Source organism: Peromyscus eremicus, chromosome 1 (genome assembly GCF_949786415.1).
Source record: "Peromyscus eremicus chromosome 1, PerEre_H2_v1, whole genome shotgun sequence".
Classification (NCBI taxonomy): Eukaryota; Metazoa; Chordata; class Mammalia; order Rodentia; family Cricetidae; genus Peromyscus; species Peromyscus eremicus.
Genome location: NC_081416.1, coordinates 191811930 through 191818810, shown reverse-complemented (window position 1 = coordinate 191818810; position 6881 = coordinate 191811930).

Below are 6881 nucleotides of genomic sequence, written 5' to 3'. Positions count from 1 at the left end.
ATTGGTGAGAGTGGGGTGTTAAAATCTCCCACTACTAGTGTGTGGGGTTTGATGTGCAATTTAAGCTTTAGTAATATTTCTTTTACAAATGTGGGTACCCTTGTATTTGGGCCATAAATGTTCAGAATTGAGGCTTCATCTTGGTGGATTTATGTGATAAGTATGTAATGTCGTTCCCAATCTCTTTTGATTGATTTTAGTTAGAAATCTAATTTATTAGATATTAGGATAGCTACACCAGCTTGCTTCTGAAGTCCATTTGATTGGAAAGTGTTTTCTCAGCCTTTTACTCTGAGGTAGTGTCTGTCTTTGAGGTTAAGTTAAGGTATGTTTCTTGTATGCAGCAGAAGGATGGATCTTGTTTTCATATTCACTCTGTTAGCCTGTGTCTTTTTATGGGTGAATTGAGACCATTAATATTAATGGATATTAATGGCCAGTGATTGTTAATTCCTGTTATTTTTTGGTGGTAGTGTTGTGTGTCTCTTCTTTGGTATTTGTTGGTGTGGGACTATATATTGCCTGTGTTTTTATGGGTGTATCTAACTTCCTTAGGTTGGGTTTTTCTTTCTAGTGCTTTCTGTAGGGCTGGATTTGTGGAAAGATATTGTTTAAATCTGGTTTTATCGTGGAATATTTTGTTTACTCTCTGCATGTTGATTGAGAGTTTTGGTGCATATAATAGTTTGGGTTGGCATCCATGGTATTTTAGTGTTTGCATAATGTCTGTCTAGGAACTTCTGGCTTTCAGAGTTTCCATTGAAAAGTCAGGTGTTATTCTGATGGGTTTGCCTTTATATGTTACTTGGCCTTTTTCCTTTGCAGCTTTTATTATTTTTTCTTTATTCTGTATGTTTAGATATTATGTATCTTCATAGGCATTTCCTTCTTTAGGTTGGGAAAGTTTTCCTCTATAATTTTGTTGAATATATATATATTTTGTGCGTTTGAGTTGGTATTATTCTCCTTCTTCTATGCCTATTATTCTTAGGTTTGGTCTTTTCATGATCCCAAATTTCCTGGACATTTTGTGTTATGACTTTTTTGGTTTTAGTGTTTTCTTTGACTGATAAATCTATTTCCTCTACTGTATCTTCAACACCAGAGATCCTCTCTTCCATCTCTTGCATTCTGTTGGTTATACTTGCATCTGTAGCTCCTGTTAGTTTACTCAGATTTTCCACTTCCAGCATTCACTCAGTTTGGTCTTCTTTATTGACTCAATTTCAGTTTTCAAATCTTGAGCTGTTTCCCTCACCTGTTTAATTGCTTTCTCCTGTCTTTCTTTAAGGGATTTACTGATTTCTTCCAACTTTTTGTTTGACTTTTCTTTGGTTTCTTTAAGGGAATTTTTCATTTCCTCTTTAAAGATCTCTAATATCTTCTTAAAGTCATTTTTAAGGTCAATATCTTCTGTTTCTTCTGCATTGGGATGTTCAGGTCTTGCTGATGTAGGTTCTAATGGAGCCATATTTTTTTTATGTTGTTGACTGTATTTTTGCACTGGCATCTTCTATCCATCTCTTTCTCCACTTGGTGCAAGTGGCGTCTATGTCTCAGGGAGCCTCTCTTGGTCTAATCGATGTGGCAGCTCTTGGTCTAGTCAGGACTTATGGTGATATTTTAATTGTACTGAAATGTGATTTTATTTGTATGTTAATAAATAAAGTTGCCTGGGGGTCAGAGCTAATAGCAAGCCATAGCAGAAACTGGGTGGTGGTGGTGCATGCCTTTAATCCCAGTTCTTGGGAAGCAGAGCTAGGTGGATCTCTGTGTGTTCAAGGATACAGCCAGCATGGAGACATATGCCTTTAATCTCAGTACCAACCATAGAAGACCTGGAGGTCTGAACAGAGAGGCAGTGATGAAGAAGTCATGTGATTGGATTTACAACCAATGAGGAGGCAGAATAGAAAGTCTATAAAAAAGACAAACAGACAGGAAGTAGGTCTCTTGCTGAAGAGGACAGCAGCAGCAGTGAAGGGTAAGGTTTTTAGCTCTGACCTCTTGGGCTTTCATCTCTGCATTGGCTCTGTGTTTCCTATTTAACAAGACCGTTTATCTACATTGACTCTTGGTCTAAGTGGTGCTGATGGACTCTTTGTCTCAGGAAGGAGCTCTTAGTCCCTTTGTCTTTGTCTCAGGAAGTAGCTGCAGTCTTGGAGGGTGGGTGAGTTTGGGAGGGTAGGGCTTGAAGGTTACAGGGCCTGGTGGGGGATGGTGGTAGTCTGTCCTGTCTGCAGGAGGTCTGCCGACAGGCCTGAAACTGGGACTGCAATGGTTGGTGGTGTGGGGGTGCAGGGTTGTTCCCTGGGCCCAAAGCCTAGAGGCTAGGGTGTTTGGGTATGAGGACAAAGACTTACCTCTTAGTCCAATCTGCGCTGGCAGGCTCTGTCTCAGGGAACAGTTGCAGTCTCGGAGGGTCAATTTTTCTTTAAAATGTCTCCAAATTTTAAGAATAACCAGACCCTCTAACCAGAGACACCCATGTTCTCAGTCTGGATGCATCTCTCGTTGTACTGACTGCATCTTGTGCCCAGTATCTGAAAGTGATTTCAATTCACATACAGACTAGAGGCCTCTTTCCAGTTCTTCCTACTGTTTAAAAACTAACATGAAGAAATCAAAAGAGCATCCTTGTGCCCAGAAGGATGAGGCTCGGGGACTTGGAATGGAGACTGGGCATCTGACTATGAAATAATGCCGATTACCTTTAAATCAAGTTTAAGTGTCACTTTTGTTAATCCTCAATGGTCACTATCAAGGATTCTTCTAAATAAGGAAAATCAGGGATTGGGGGAGGTTTAGGGCCCCTTTTCTCTGTGTCTGAACTCATTCTTTAGGAGTTCCTCTTCTGTCTGTCTTTGACATCACTCTTGCTTCATTTCTGAGTACCCCTTTCTGATATTTTCACACATCTACATAATTTGCATTAATTAATATTTTAGCCCATTGCACACAAGTAACACATACCAATAACTCTAGCCTCCCAGCCCACCCAGTTGTCTGCCTTCCCTCCTTTTCATAACTCTCTCTGAGTAGTAGTCAGTATTCATTTGGTTTGTGTCCCACTGAGACTAACCTGGGTTGTCTGTGTGACTGTGTATTTGGAGTTCTCTGCTGGAGATCTGGTAGTATCAGCAGTGACTTACCCAAACTCTTCACATGGGCTTTCCCTTACAGAATCTGCCTCTCAGGAAGGCTGCTGTTGAGGAGACTCCCCTCACCTTCTCTTTATTGGGATGATGATCTGAGTGCCATGATCTTTCTGTCAAGAAAGTGTGCTGGACTGAGTCAGCTGGAGCCTGGCTCATTTGTCTGTAATTCTGTGACCTCACCTCCCTTCAAACCTATAATTATCATCCTACTAAGGCTTCAGGAGCCTAGAACTTTGTGGAAAGCTGTTTTGCCAAGGTGACAATGTTCAAAGAACAATCAAAAGATTTATCCCCTCAGAGAATTGCTAGAGTTTGAAGACATTCATATAAAATATCATCCCGTGTGGCAGAAAAGTTCTCATTGGAAGAATCTTGAAATACTGATGTATACACATGAAGGACTAGCTGGTATCTGGCCACCACTGTGTCCCTGCTTCCAAGAATTGTTGTTCACCATAGTATTGAGTTATTCCATATCTCCCATAACTGTGAGTGGTGTTATTCTGGTTACTGAAAATATACAATGAAAGAATGTACAGAAATACATTATTTTCTGAATGATAAATGTTTTGAATCCATATGTCTGCTGTTTAAATTCGATTTAAAAATTAGTGTACAAAGGAGGTTTTCTTTCTTTCCTTCTTTTGCTGTTTTCTTTCTCATTTTTATTAGTTCATTTGGAACTTCATATAATGTAATTTGATCATACACATCCCCCTGCCTCACTTCCTCCCACATCCAACCCCACCTCCCTACTTGCCCAACATCATATTTTCTTTCTCTGTTCACCTCATCAAGTCCATTGTGTGCTGCCAAAATAGTTTTTCAGTGTGGGGCTATCCCCTGGAGTGTGGTCAACATACATTGGGTCATATACTTAGTGAAAACGTTCTCCTCTCCTGTCAGCTATGAATTGTTAACATCTTCTCATTTAGGGGTGGGACTTTGTGCTTGAAATATAAAATTAGTGTTATCTTCTCTTTTTTTCCCCCTGAGAATATACCTCTTCCATGCAAACATGGGAATTTTTGTCATTATAGATGCAAGTGATTTTAATGATCTTAATCTATTATGACTGGTTATAAAAGTAAAAGAAGAATAAAATAAAATGGCAACTTATGTCCTAAGGTACAAGAGGAGATGGCCTCTGATAATGCAGGAAATAGAAAATTTGCTTTTTCAAAGAGATGCTGACAGTATAATTTCTTATGGGAGATATACACTCTTGATGCTTCTTACTCTAAGGTGTTACAATACCCTCTTGTAGTAAAGTGCTTTGACCCCACAAGTACGCTTTTTACATTATACTATCACATTTAATATAGCAACAGAGACTATGAGAGACAGACTGAGCAGGACATGTGATGTGAAAGTCAGCACAGAGACAGAGTGATATTAATCTGAGTGAGATAATGATAGGTGAGATTAAAAAACATCAATGACAATACTTCAAAGGTATGTTGAAAGAGAGACTGATGACTGGCATGACGACTCAGTGGCTAAGAATATGTCCTCCTCTTTCAGAGGTCTTGGGTATTACATTAGGGATTTGAAGATATGACTCACCTATGAGAGAGAATATGTGATGTTTGTATTTCTGTGCCTGAGTTACCTCACTTAGAATAATTGTTTTCCAGGTTTATACATTTACTTGAATTTTTTTCATAATTCCATTTTATCTTGACAGCTGACACTAATCAATATTATATCATGTACATGTATCACATTTTCATTATCCATTAAACATTAAAAACCCTTGGCTAGCAGTCACTGGGGCCCTAGATATCCACCAAACTAGACAGGCTCTTGCTACTGGTTTTAACTACCCACAATAAGTAGATGGCAAGGCCCTATTACTTAACACATCACAAACCTTGTATTCATGTCATGATACACAAGCTGAGCTGTAAATGAGCTGTAAATGTAGGGTATTTTTCCTGTTTCCAGAAGATGTTATGCAGACTGCTATGTGAGAAGGTGTCAATGGTCATAGATACCTGTGATCTCTACAAACTATGATGCCAACATGCCAGTCATGATATGGTCATTTGTGTAATAGTGGCAGAATAGTAATGTGGTAACAACAACTCTGATTGGATCTGGGGCTTATTATAAGGGAAGATTGGATACCCAACATTGTAAATCCATTCAAATGTCAATGCCTGGGAGGTTATAAGACCTATGAGGGACTTAATTGTGTTGTTTAGCTATTTTGACAATATTGAAAGTAGAAAGCCACTTTAATTTTTAATTTTTTATTATTAAGAAATTTTCTATTCATTTTACATGCCAACCATAGATCCCCCTCTCCTCCCTCCTCCTGCCCCCAGCCTTCTCCCCAACCCACCCCAATTCCCACCTCCTCTAAGGCAAGGCCTCCCATGAGGAGTCAGCAGAGCCTGGTACATTCAGTTGAGGCAGGTCCAAGCCCCTCCCCGCTGCACCAATGCTGTGCAAGGTGTCCCACCATAGGCAGTGGGCTCCAAAAAGCCTGCTCATCCACCAGGCATGGATCCCGATCCCACTGCCAGGGGATCCCCTAAATAGTTCAAGCTAAACAACTATCTTGCCTATCCAGAGGGCCTAATCCAGTTCCACGGGGGCTCCACAGCTGTTGGTCCACAGTTCATGAGTTTCCACTAGTTTGGAAAGCCACTTTTAAATATTTGTGTTTATTCATGTAGATAAACAACACTAGGCTATGATCTGATAAGCTTCTGTTCCAGGGAACTACACTGAAGACAGGGAAGGAAGGCTCCATAAATGGCTGAGAATCATTGGGAATTTAGTGCTCAGACCTAAATAAGGCATTTATACTTTCCTCTCCAAGCCTCAGGGAAAATGACACAAGAGGCAAAGGAAAAATTGTTAGAGTCAAAAGACAGGAGGAAGAGCTGCAATGTGCCATCTTCAGGGTAATGTCCAGGATTTTAATCATGAACTTTCAAGTGAGGATGACCACACTGGGTCTGTACAAGAGTAGCCAACAGCCAGGAAAGAAAGAAGGAGGGCCTGAGAGGGAGTATTCCTCACTGCTGAAGTATTTTCCACTGACAGGATCAAAGAAATGGTACTCAGTGACTTCATTGGTGTGCACACTGGGGACTTCATTAACCTCCAGTGGACACTCCCAATCTAAATGGCACAGAGATGTCCCTGGATAAACTGAATGGATCACACAATAAAAACACAAGTTGTATATCTGGGAAAGGGAAAAGTAGGGATGACAGGTGATTATAGAGTAGGAAGAAGGATGAATAACCACAATGTAATACATACATACACAGAATTGCCAAATAAACAACTTAATAATAACTGAATAAATAAATAAAATATTTCTGCAAATCAAGTTAAATCATTCATCTATCAAAAAATCAGGCTACAAATGGGAGAAAGCTACACATCTAAGGTAAGATTAATATCAAAAGAATGTAAAAAAATTAACAAACATGCATGAGCAGGTATCTCCAGATTAGGACATAGAGTCCTTTGGGTATATACCCAAGAAGGGTCAAACTGGGTCATGTGATGTGTGTGTGTGTATAATAAATAAACACACAGTATTTATATATATTTAGCTTTTTGAAACACATCCACAAAACTGCAATTGGTTTCCATTCTGACCAGCAGTGAATAAGTGTTTCTATTCTGCACATCTATGCCAGCCTTAGTTCTCATTTGTTTGTTTAATCTTACCCATTTGGACTGTGGTGAGATAATAGA